At 33.8% G+C, this 14,244-nt stretch overlaps 1 protein-coding gene across 1 annotated transcript in view; it reads right to left on the bottom strand.

Annotated features, from left to right (window-relative positions):
• Sox15 (Sox box protein 15) overlaps window positions 1-14,244 on the bottom strand; it is a 111,734-nt gene that overhangs the window by 63,656 nt on the left and 33,834 nt on the right. The gene's annotated exons all lie outside the window — the stretch shown is intronic.

Genomic DNA, 14,244 nt, shown 5'->3' with positions numbered 1-14,244 from the left:
TTTTTTAACCAAAAACTTGGTATAGAATCCAAAATCTCCAAGCGCTTATAATGAGATTCGAATGCCAAATTATATTTTAAATAATTTACTCATAATAATATGTTCATGGTAGGTATACTTAGGTACGGTGTGAACAAAGTTCATGGTCAACATCTTATGCCAACTCTGTTGAACATGGATCTTACTCCGTCCATACTTTACCTATGTTTGACATGACAGCTTACAACGTCAAACTAATGTCTTTTTCAAAATTAAGAATCTATTGATTAGCACTAAACCAGGTTGACTTTTATATCACCAAATTTTCGTAAATATGCTTTTTTTACATACATTAGATTTTGTTAAGAATCTCTTTAGGTATATTTTCCAATTTCCATACCTACGTAGATTCTTATAAATTTCATAGCTAATCGTTGCATGCAAAGGAAGTTAAACTTATTTAACACATTTTTTAAATGTAGGTATTTGTTTCAGTATTTGTTTTTAGTGAATTTATTTCATATTAAATTTCATAGTTTGAGACAACCAAGCGAAAATTGAGTTGGTTTTACTAAACCATAGCATTCTGTCCGGAGCATTCTGTAAACATTAAAAATGCTGGTAAAATACGTATGCTGCCACTACAAAAAAAGCAAGGTAACCACTACGCACACATACGAAGCAGCCACGCCTACGTAAGTAACGTTCGAAAATATTCAAAATCCGAACGCATTAGCAATTCAAAACCAAACTGTTATGTGACGTCACGAGTTAATAATCTGGCTCTGTAGTATGCTAATTGTAAATAATTTGAATAATTGTAAAAAAATTATGAACCACGTTTTTGTATCAAATATTAATTTCGGTAAAATATTAGCCTATTTTAAGCCTTAAAATACCTAATATTTAACAACCAGAATAAAAAAGTAGTACTTAGTATAATTTAGAACACCTTGAATTAACACAGCACCTACCTACCTGGTCTTATGATCCACAATTAAGTATTGATCATTATCAAAAGCACAACCATCCAATCTATTACTACGATACAGCCATGAAAATCTAATTATTATGCAGTTAAACTCCAGTTAGATACTGACAGTTACCGCCTATTAGCTAGCTATTATGCTAATGTACTTGTAACAAGTAAAGGTACCTATATGAATTGATAAATCTTATTTTTCTATCACATAGAAATACTTTGATTGTCACAAATACCACATTAGGGAGGATAATGGGAAAGATCGTGTGGTTACGCCCTAGAATACGACCACTCCTTAACCTCAAGTGGCTGCCGGCTTATTTACACATTCGTTTCACCACTTGTTGTATAGAAATATCATCAATCGTTCTCACGCTATGTGATGACAAATTATAATGAGTTGCATTAAGTTGGTCCTGTCAACGTAAGCAGAATCTATTTGTACCTACTTATTTCAGAGAAATTAAATAAGGATCTAAGTTAGTGACCTCGAATGAAGGCAGTAGAGGATGTCCACCAAATGAAATCAATCATCGTTTGAAGTAATAATATTATTGACGTCAATACCTTAGTAATAAATTATTGTCTATTATTGAAAAATGAAGAAACAACGTGGTCTTACATTCAACACTCAAATCAAAGATTAAAAATCGATTCTGTTTCATTTTCACAGAACTAAATGTTCTGAAATAAAAATGTCATAAACATTCGATATTTGAAATATTTCAGAGCACGCAACCCTGTGGTTTACTGGGTTTACTTTTAATTCGAATTTCGAACGCGCTCGGCCATTGGCCAGCTCGCGCAGCCACTATTGGTTGACCAGGCGGCGTCACAAAGCGCGGGAGAGGCGGCGCGTGCGGCTGTCCGATGAATATGGATGTCGTTGTCCACTGATATAAACTACTGGACATGCTGTGAAATATCTCGTTGCAATTGCATCCAGTTCCAACGCAACACAGTGAAAAAAACTTTTGAGTTAGGGGAAGAATGGGGATGATATTAGACAGAATTTAATACCAAGGATTGACGGCAAATAATACTTAAATAGACAACACCTATGACCCACATTAAATACTAAGCTTGCATCACGGACACAAACACAGAAACAAGTACAATCGACAAAATAATTGTGAAAAGTATCGCGCTGGGAATTGAACTCTGGACCTTCATTCAAATGGTAAACTTGTGAACACTACATACTGCTGGATTTTTGGATTACAAAGAAATAATCTATGGTCAAGAAATGTTGGTATCAAACAAGAATACCTACGATCACAAATAAATAAACCAATCTAACAGAATGCTTTGCCATTATAATCTGTTAGCGCAATTACCTAAGTATTGCCTACTCGTAGCGGCTTGATTGTGTCTAGTAATAATTAGGCAATTAATTTATCTACCAGGGAGGCGTTACATCGAACTGCACTTAGCTTCACAGGTACTCATTAGTCTGAAATGTAGGTTGGAATCAAATGGCTTACTAATCATAGTTTGTATGCTGCAGCTCCGTTTAGAGATAGAACTGTCAAATACATGTCCAGATTCAATCTGCCTCTATAGAGTAGTGCCAATGCGACGTCTAGTATAGTACTTATTATAGTATATTTAGTACCTATTTTGGAACGACGGACATGTCTCCAGAGAATTCTCAACTACTTACATAAGTAATACTAACATAGGTACATATGGACTGTAAATTGTCTGAAAATAAATTCATTCATTCGTTCAATATTATAAATGTGAAAGTAAATTTATTTGCTTGTTACATCTTCATGCTCTATCTAACCAACCAATCTTCTGACAGTTACCAGACGAGATACCAGAAAAACATAAAGGAAGAGGATCGCATATCGTATCGACAGAAGATCACGTAGAAGTACAATCATCCTTCTTTCTATGCGACAGGTACTAGGGCTACCGGGGAACCATAAGAGTTGAAGATCGCACGCCGATTGAACATCACGTACCTGAACGCGAGTCACTAATATGAATAACCATAGAGATATCACGTATACACTTCTATTTTTTTAATTTTGCTGATAAACTATCTTACCTTAATAGAAATGTCATTTTCTTTATACTACCCTCAATGAGCACTTTGTGTTGATTGTATGATTTATCTAGTCAATAACGCAGTGGGGGTTGCGAATTTAGTACGTAAAAAATATACGTACCGCATGTCAAATTTCCTTGCATGAACCTCTATTTGTGATGAATACTAAAGTGAATAGGGACTGGTTTATATGCAATCGACTGCACCACCACCAACACCATTTTCTTAAAAAAATATTCGAAATTTGTTGAAATTTCGAATATTTTACGGCTTCAGCCCGAATTTATTACAATTGCCGCTTAATTTTAAGTGTGTCTAGATGGCGCCGAGTTACCTTTCCCTTGAGACTTTTCATTTCAAACAGAGGGCAACGAAAAATCCAATGACTACACAAGAACTGTGATTCATAATACTCACACCAATTTACCTGTCAAATCGTTCTGCGAAAAAAATTTACATAACACACGTCAATTGTCACCTTATGAGTGGCCGACAGAAGCCGAGCACGCCCGAAAGCGGCCGATCGAAAATCAAAAATGGCGGCGCGGATCCGATTGCATCTAATAAACTCAAAATCGAATGCAAAACGGCGTATTGAATAAATGACGCCGACATTCGCATTCCAACAAGCAATAAACATACGCATTTTCATTTCAAACCATTGTCTTGACGATATTAGTATTGATTTCATTAAATAAATTAGTAGACTCCGTGTATAGAATGATTTTGGCACGCGACTGCAGATTGTGGAGGGCTTATATGTCGGTACAGTGTTCATTGTTGATGATTGAATTAGTAAAATGAAGTTTACAGTTAGACAAGGATCAGTGCCCTCGGCCTGCCCTCATTGATGTCTTCGTCATCATATTGTGTTAATGACAACAGTGAAATTAATTTGCAAATGAGTTTGTGAAGAATAATTTGAAGGTTCTACGAAAACTTAAAAAGTACGGCTAAACAAACGGCTTCCTTTTTCTATTCTGGTCTGAGAGTGAAAAAACATGTTTCTATTTCTCCTCTCGCGCATATTGTATTAGTCAATCAAAGCTGTAAACTGGAGATTCCTTTCATAGGCTAGCAACCTGCCATTATAATCTCAATTTCTCTAACAACCTCACCACACAGGTAATCCGAAACATGGTCATCGAATTTCGCAACTCTTGGCTCTGACTACCTCGTAAAGCACAAAGATGCGACTCTTTATCTGTAACACATCTTTTCAAAAGAACGAAATTTAAGAGAAAATTCCCGTTTCTTTTAATTTCAAATAAAGAATTCGATATTTACATGAGTCTGTTAACTGTTTCCAAATTTAAAAAATATTTTAAAGTACCTGTTTCCTAGTGCCATAATGCCACCTCCACACTGACACCGAACTCAGACACAATGAAAAACCCGCAATGTATACCGAATGCGCCAAAGTTTGACAAACTGTTCGACGACAGTGTGGAGCCGGCATAAAATAGAAAAACATTATGCTTGCTAACCGTACGCGTCAGAAGTTATATATGCTTGACTCATGTTTACCCGTGCTAGGGCATTCACATATGATTTTCTTTCTAACAATGCCTTTCTGCTATGATAAATACTGAACAAGTGTACCACCGCATATGGAATGCTTAACCAGTCCTACAATCGCCACGCAATATATAAATTGTACGTGGCGTGTATATATCTATATTATATTCTTATTTATTAATGAACCTCTGAAAAAAAACTACTTACATTGCGCGTAATTACTACTGACCACTATAATATAAAACCTATTTTTTAAAATTATATACAATATAATTAAATATTTTAAATGCAGTGCATTAAAATAATATACATAAAACTATTTGTATATCTAAGTAATTATTTTAAAATTTCGCAACAGAGTATGTAGACTTTTCTGGAATTTCTAAAATTATTGGCAATCTAATTAAAAAGAAAATAATTTTCTATTAATAATGTATCTGGCCAGTTCATTCAACTAAGGTGAAAATCTATTGTTTTGAAGAACACACGTGATGGTGTCAAGTTTAAGTTCAATGTTCGTTAAATATCTTTACATAAAAAATATTTTTTTTTATTATGTTCATTGAATATTTTATTGTTGACGGAAGTATTTTTATTTTATGATATTTATTTTTATTTCTGTCATCAGAAGCTGAAAACCAGCCAGTATCTTTCGAAATCCATTGATTATTGCTTTGCAAATACTATATACTATTTCTACTCATATTTCAAATTACAATACACCTATTGTTATTTATGTCTGTACATAAGATTAGTAGAAAGTTCTTATAAGTAGACAATTCGAATAATGAAACTTTTCGTGAGTTTTATCCTCACCAGATGGCGGTAGTGGATCAAGTCAACTGTCAGACAGTTCGACGCTGTCATTTTATTTTGACAACTAACCGGATAAATAAATAAATAAATATATTAGGACAAGTCACACAGATTGAGCTAGCCCCAAAGTAAGTTCGAAACTTGTGTTATGGGATACTAACTCAACGATACTATATTTTATAACAAATACATATATAGATAAACATCCAAGACCCGGGATGTGTCACGTGAGTATTAAATCATTCAGCACTAGACCTTTCGTCTAAGTGGATATCTGGTGTGAGCAGTCCCTGGGCTCCAAGGCTCTATAGCTGGAAACTAACTAGGAAAACACTCAGTTGAGAAAGAGTTGTGTGTCTTTTGAATTCTTCATTGAGGATAGTCCACAGCATACATTGTGTCACACTGTCGCCGATCTCAGACACACAGAATGCGTGGACATTGCGTAGTTAGTATTAGTGCTTTTATTTACCGCAATGAAAAACCAGCAATGTATACGGAATCCGCCAAAGTTTTGAGATTAGACGAGCGGCATAACGTACTTCACTCTGCAAATTATGCCCCTGCCACTGCCAACTGATGACTGGTCTTCAAATGGCATGTGACGTCAGCAATCAGCATTCAGGAATGCTCCCACTAGGTCAGGACCATTAGCTTATCGTACTAACAGCTTATTTGTCATGATGCTGTAACCACTGTTTATCTACGCCCACTTGGTATATATCATCCATATATGTAATAGCCTATTTTCCAACGTGTCAAATGAGATACTTTTTTCTTATATCAATAACAAAAAATTATATGCAGCTCGTACGAGAATAAATTCTTGTGGCGTCACAATTTTAGAATCAAAATAAATTCATAATAAGACTTTGTTCAGAACGCAACAATCGCGTAATAAATAAAACTGAAGAATTAAAGTTACTTTCAATTGTCTTGTTTGATTATCTAAACTTTCGTGCATTTCAATTAGAAGTCTTTGGTGTTTTCGAAATTCTCCAAAATGGTGATCGTATTTGGGCTCCGACATCGATTAATAGTACAAATTGATCGGATTTATCGATTAATTCGCTACAACTATTTGTCGTCGGCAGTCATATCTATTCGCCTACTTATAATGTATTCTTGAACCTACGTAGAGCGTAGGCGCTTACTGCGTCTGTAATGTCTTGATACTTGTCAAAAAATTCATAAAATTTTATTAGTTCAAATTAAATAATTTTTATTATCATTAGCACGATTTTTTTTTCAGCTTAAGTGTACGATTTCGGGGAATACGTATAATTTACTAGGTACGTATTTTTATATACGTGGTGGTATTTTTATAATTACTGTTATTCTAATAATATATATACACTCTGAAATATTTTAACTTTGTAAGTATTGCTCAATAATATAGAATAATAATAATAATAATCATCTGAGGATTTATTACAACATTTTCCATAAAATACCATTTCAAAGATTGTAAGTCTATGTAATGGCTTATTACTGCCAGAATTATTGAAAGTTAAGTAGTTATTATTAGAAGAATGGTGTGTGGTTCCCGTCCTGGAGTAGGACCACTCCATTCCATATCCTCCTCCTCCGTGGATAAATACGTGACTAAAGTATAAAAAATACAATATTTTACAGCATAGGTAATGATAGCATTTTTAAAGAGAGTTGACGTCAATTAGACGGCGGTTGGTAAAAACAAAGCAGAATGTACAAAATATTACTTGGTAAGCGTACTTTCAGCTTCGAGTTCAGTGATTCATTCGGTGACACGCTAGGATGAGAATAAGATTACGAAAACTATCTTTAGAGAGAGAGAGAGAGAAGATATTATAACTTACATAATTTTACTGGCTGTATGATCTACTTACGTTTAAAATCTACAAGGAAATCAACACCGAAATCACTGAACTCACAGACGATACAGTATCAGTAGGATTATGTAAAAGTAATTAGCAAGTTTTTTTTGAAAATTTATAATATCAAGACCTTTTCGTCCAACTACAAGCCAACGAAATGCAATCAAAACGTGGTAAGCGGCATATGTATATAGTTTTACAAACTATGTATGTGTGGAGTCGTGTCGTGACCCTATTGCGTGTGTGAGTCATGGCGCGTGCGCAACTCTGAGGTTTTAAATTTCGAGTTCATTCGAATTCGAATATCGAACGAGAGGTATGCGGTTGTGCTATTATGCCAGCATTTGGAAGGAACCTGGTGGCAAAGAGGTCGCTAATGTTTTTAAATGTTTCATTTGCTTTATGGTCTTGGCGACCACCCAATGAGTACTCGTCATAATATCCAACATACATTAAGTAATTTTGTACAAAAGTTGTTGGCTTCGGTTTATTGAAATGAAATGAAATGAAATATTGGAGTTCTTGTTATGGGAATATCTCATGTCTATAGATTCGGAAGTCAACCACATAAAGCCCTCTATTTATATGAACTAGCGGCCCGTCCCAGCTTCGCTCGGGTAAAAACATAATAATTTAATATCTTGACCTTCCTCGTGAATCTCTATAACCATTGCTGGTAACCACATGAAAATCCGTGCAGAAATTTTTGAGTTTATAGCGAACAGACAGACAGAATATGTAAGGAAAGGTATATTATTTTTTAACTTAACTTACGAAAAGCTTTGAAACATTATCATATTTTGTAAGGATATCGTTAATATCTTCAAAAATATTGTTTTCCTCAATGATCTTGTTTTATTTTCATAAAACTTATATCACTGCTTTATATACGCCTCATCATCATCGAGACGTAATTATGACGTCAATTGAATTTACGTGTCAATTGAATTTTCCAAGTTTTCATGACTAATTGGCATGTCATAATTAACAAGTCTATTACTATTAGTTACGTGGGAGGGTGTTGGTGTGCGATAAGAAACATCGTTGCGAAATTTAGGTTTTCAAATCGAGAACCAGTTTAATTGATGTTTCTTATGAAGTTTAGAGCATTACCCTGTTATTTATAAAAATGTTAAAGTATACTTTAAGCTAAAGTAAGTTTTGTCTCGTTCTGTCAATGCCAAATTTTGTTAAATGCGATAGTGACAAAATATACGAGCAAGTACTTTAGGTTACTATATACTTTATGTTTTTTACCATTACACATGAGAAACATCATCAACCAATGAAAAAAGACAACCACAAACTTATCCTATGTCGATATTAAAAGTTTATATTTATCTAGAACTATCACTTTCCCGTTTGGTCTATTTTTTATGTAGCACGGGTACCTGCGACCTGCGACCTTTCGGTTCTTCCTTAACTGTTCCACACCACCACACCACTGTGTAACACCACCACCGCTTCATCCTGTTTTCTCACAGTTATTTTTTTTTCCATTTAATACTGTTTTCGTAAGTATCGGTCTAGGTCCTCATCAGATTACCAATGTCTACGATTATTGTATGAGTAAGTTATAATAAAACTGAATCTAATAGCGCATGTGCCATTTTATTTATTTACTTGATTTACCTACGACTGTCCCAAACGAATGTACTATACATTAGAGTACTAAACATTATTATGTATACATATATGGCTAATTGTACAGTCTATTACAGACAAATACGGCATGTACAACATAACGATTCGGAAGAAAGACTACGGAAAGACATTACGTTAAACACTCTGCATTTCACAACTCACTATCGGGTCTATTCGCAATGAGACGCGGCTGACCAATCACTGTGCGCCTTAGTGACGCGATGACAACCACACCGCAATGTAACTGGTTAGCTGCGTGCGTCTCATTGCAAATCGACTCGATAGTGAGAAATTTAATACAAACTCTCTGTTCTTGTGTTCTTTTGTTTTGTTCAATGTAAAATAATTAATAATGTGTCTTGCAAATCAAAGTTTTCCTCAGGGACGACCCTCCCAAGTCGATGCCACATTTTTATACTTCATCTTATATAGTCACGACAAATTTGCCTACCTCGAGCCAAAGCATAATCAACCACATTCAAATAGCAACAGGGTCTACATAACCTGCATTGTTGACGTTGTAGTCTACCATCAGATAGAATATACGGAATTAATCGTATTATTATGGACGCGATCGGAATAATAATCGTTTGTCGGTGTTTTAGTGAGTTCTTAGAAATATTTTTGTACTGGCTACAAGGTATTGAGTACGTTCGAGGAATATCCTAGGTTTCTTTGGAAAAAAACCGTTTCGAACAAAGTACATAAGTAACTAAGTACTTATTTTTAAACCTTGTGAGAGAAAACTTTTTGTAATTCTAATTATATGAAATGAATATCAGGATTTCTTCGTTATAAAAGTATATTGTGTCAAGTATATTACATCAAATACTGGTCCTGTATTTTTATCTTAGAAATATTTTACTAAAAAGATCAATATTTTTATTGCATTCCATCGTAGCCCGGATCCAAGGAGTAAGCCAGAATTTGACAAGTGCTTCTTGTAAAAGTAAAATTCTTGTATTAGGCGATATATAATTTTATAATCTTAATTTCATCAATAAACACACTATCCCAGCTATACGAGGCTTTAGATAAGTATTTCGACTCTTGGCTTTGTCTAGCCCTTTAGAGATATAGACGAAATATCTGTTAATTTATTTTTTTGTTATTCCTGAAATATAAAATACGCAGAGTATTTTAGAGTCTGTTCGATAAATTTGTAACAATTAATAATGGAAACTTGATTGGATTTTGTAAATTATAAATATGTTATTATATAATAGTTACCCAAATAAAATTTAAAAAAATTAAATTAAAACAATTATAGTTTTCTGGTAGTATCTTCACTTATATGAAATCCTAATAAAAATTGTATATTCCCGCCACGAAATTGTCTACCTTCCGCGTACTCCCGGCATCAGATTCCGTGGTAATATTAATATTTTAGTTTGTATTCTGTTGCGTTTTTGCTTCGTCATAAATATCTATTGGTTGCCTTCATTATTTTTAAACCCCGACGACAGAAGGAGGGGAGTTGTAAGTTTAACTTGTCCGTGTATCAGTATGATGAGACGAGATGATGCCAGCAACGTTGGAGGGATTTATTTAGTTTTATTTATTAGGACGCTAAAAATTTAAGTCTATAATGGATCAGGAATAGAGACCAAAGAAGAAGTGGATGCATTGCGTTAAATAAAGTATGAATAGTGAACTGTCAATTGAAAAAGCTAAATGAAACGAGTTAACATATTGTGCCGACTCCACATGAGTGTGGACAAAGACCAAGGAGAAGACCTTCGCCAATAGGTTCACAGTAGCAAAATCCTTTTTTTTTTCACCTATTTCCAACGAGTCTTGTCGCGTGCTTCTCTTCTCTATTTAAATTAAGTTAGGTGTATAGAATTAATGGGTGGATTGCACCGTCAACTTTGACGTTAACTTTAGCGTGCGCAGAAAAACGCAAAGTACGTCATTTTATCCAAACGTCAGCGGCTGCGGCGCGCTCGTCAAAACCAACGTCAAAGTTGACTGTGCAACTAATACCAATTATTAAACAAATGCCACGGTCAATTAGCTTTGTTAAAACTTTTAAAGATTTTTCCGTGTCACTAACTGTGTTACGCATATCAAGATCTGTAACAGGGATTCCTAATAGGGAGTTGAAGGTGCCCATTAATGGTAGACTAAACTGCCTTCTGGTTAAAAAGATATGCTTGTTTAAATGGAAGGAAAGTAGGGACTATGATAATACACGAGGAAGACTTAAATGGGTTTAGACCAGAGGAACGAAGACGTGGGTGTAAGACTTTATTCTCAAACCTAAAAGTATAGGTAAGTAGATGTTGCCCGGGGCTTCACTCCCGTGGGAATTTTTGAAATCGGTTCAGTAGTTACCCGCCTTAAACATACACACCCCCAAATGCTTACCTTTTTATAATAATAGATATACAACTGTATTTCCATCAATATGTATATAATACTGAGAACCAATATTCACCATTAAAAAACAAAAAGCAAATTGTTTTACGTTATGTTTAGTATGAATAATTATAAATGCGAAAGTAAGATTGTTTGTTACCTCTTCACGTATTATCTACTCAAAAAATCTTAAAATTTTGCATAGGTACTTACATGTATAGTTTGAAGTATGGACAAGGACATAGGGTACCTTCATCCCAGACGCGGGCGAAGCCGCGGACAAAAGCATTTTTAACACTAAAAATATGAACTTTCAAATGAAATAAACAGTGAAAGAAAAAAAATAGCTATAAGATTTGTAAATCGTTTGAACTCTTGTACCCTCCGTTCGTAAGAAAAGTCTACTTATGTATCGATCCAACTTTTTGTTATTAATAAATTTATATTTGAGCTTTAGCTTCATAAAATTTCAACCCAACATTCACTCGATAACAAGACAAGCGTATGGCCGAATACGCTTGTTTTGTTATCGAGTCACAAATAAAATCTATAACTCCACATGCAACTTGCACTTGTACGTCAATCCGTTAACTCATATTTATTCCTATCACATCGCTCACCCTTCCGCCGCGCTCATAAATGGGTTTAACTTCTAATTAAAAGCCTCTTTTAATCCTTCTAATGCCGCCATTTTCCTAAGAATGTGTGTACAGCATTGTACAGCACTTAATAAATAACATAATTAACTCCATAATATTGATCTGAATATAATTCTTGGACATATTTAACCATATTTGTATCTTAATCAAGTCTGCGTAATTGGTTATTGGTTAATGGGAAATTACGCTGTTATTTATGTATTCAACTAATGTATACTTATTTGTTACTTACGTTAAGTTCTACTCTCGCATATTTAAGTTATGTAAAAGTAAAAAGTTTAAAGTTAAAAATTAAGTTTGTTTGTAGAACCCTAGTTCCATACATTGTCATGGATGGTATCAGTTAGATTATTCAAAATTTGTGTTTATATGAAATGATATTGTGTGAAACTGATGTTTTTAAATATGTGAAATTATACGAAAATGACCAAATTTTCGAACATCGACAAAACTACCGCGTCAAAACTGTTGAAAGGCTCATTGAAAATATACCAGATTATGGCCCTATTATGGAAATTATTTTACGGCGCGATTATTATGTTATAGAATTTATTATAAAGAATAAAAATTTAAGAAATACTTTTTTTTTGTAGAAAACTTGTGAACTTTTTTTTGTATGGATCTGAATGTTGGGCGGCGAAAGTGACGGATGAAAGGAAAATATTGAATGAGTATGTAAGAGGAAGTATGAATGTAGCACCAGTTAATGAGAAATTACATAGTTATAGGTTAGGCTGGTACGGACATATTTTAAGAAGAGATGAAAATGACGTCACTCAAAGGGCATTAAAGATGGAAGTAAAGGGTTCCAGCAATAGAGGAAGACCTAAGAAGAATTGTATGGAGTTTGTCAAGGATAGTATGAACAGGAGAGGAGTATCAATGGATATGGCAAATGACAGAATGAAATGGAAGGAACTTACATACTGTGCCGACCCCACATGAGTGGGATAAGGTCAAGAAGAAGAAGAAGAGTAAACGTTTTAACGTGTACGTAAGATTATATTTTACGAGAATTGTGTTTTACACCAATGAAGAATTATTATTATTACACAATGATTTTTGACCACAACTTAGATACTTAATTCTAAATATACAGACAGACACGACCGCAATCTGTTTGGAACATTAATAAGTACCTAGTTGATACATAATTATTGTTTTTGGTTATTCAGTGGTTTTAACGTTATGTCATATCAGGAGGGGATACCCCTATTTAAAAAATTACACAGAGAAACATACTCGTATACATACAGTCATAAAAATATTTGTATATGCCTACAGCAAAGCAAATGAACGTGTATCTGTGTCTATTATATCCTAAACATACATTGTACAGATTATAAAACGGTACGTAAAATACTACTTATATAGTTCATCTTTGTATTATATCTGTAACTAGCTTTTACCCGCGGCTTCGCCCGCGTTATATCCCACAGGAGCGGTTATTTTTCAGGGATGAAAGGTACCCTATGTTCTTCTCCGTACTTCAAACTATGTGTATGGAATATTTCAAGAAAATTGATTGAGTAGATAGAGCGCGGAGAGGTAACAAACAAACATACTTTTGTAATTTATTTTAAGAAAATAAATTCTTTACACCTTAAATCTATATAAAAAACTAACTGCGAAACTTTAAATAATAGCAAATACTTACTGGTGAAATATTGTTCTATCATTGTAATTACAAAAACAGAATGAAGAAGTCTGCTTAGCCATTGGATAACCATGATGACCATCAGGCCTCATAATCGACCAATCAATACAATTTAATAACTATTTCAGCCTTCTGGGCACTTCACGGAAATCGTATTTACCAAAATCCAATCACGAATTACAGGACTGGCATTTTTGTAAGTATATTTCTGTCTCTTAGTTTTAATTTTAATTTTTAATTAAATAAATAAATTATAAATTATTTGAAGAACTTGAAATAAATAATGTTTAGGAATTTAATAATTAATATAATAATATTTTAAGATTATTGGCGACCGCGCTTTATTAATTAGTGGCGCGCAAGAGTTATCAGTTAAAAAGTGGTATTCCCAATGTTTGCGCAGTTGTATTTAGAGTTAAACCAGAACATATAACCAATAGGCATTTAATTATATTTGCATACGTCACTCGCTTTATTACGTAATTTTATTTATTTACTTCAAAAATACTGTAATTACATAACCAACAAATTTTATTGTTTGGATTGATTTTAAAACACAAAACTAAATAAGTTTTGTGTCAATGTAAAATGGTTAAAACCGAAAAAAAAAATTATTTCACCATTTGAACACGTCGTTGTTTATTTGTACAGTATCGATAGTAAATATTTTATTAGTAAATATATATTCTTTTCTCATCTTCGCGTGTTCCCGATTG

This window comes from Plodia interpunctella, chromosome 22, assembly GCF_027563975.2.
Source record: "Plodia interpunctella isolate USDA-ARS_2022_Savannah chromosome 22, ilPloInte3.2, whole genome shotgun sequence".
NCBI lineage: Eukaryota > Metazoa > Arthropoda > Insecta > Lepidoptera > Pyralidae > Plodia > Plodia interpunctella.
Note: the sequence above shows the minus strand (reverse complement) of the source record. Positions and strands in the feature narration are given on the sequence as shown.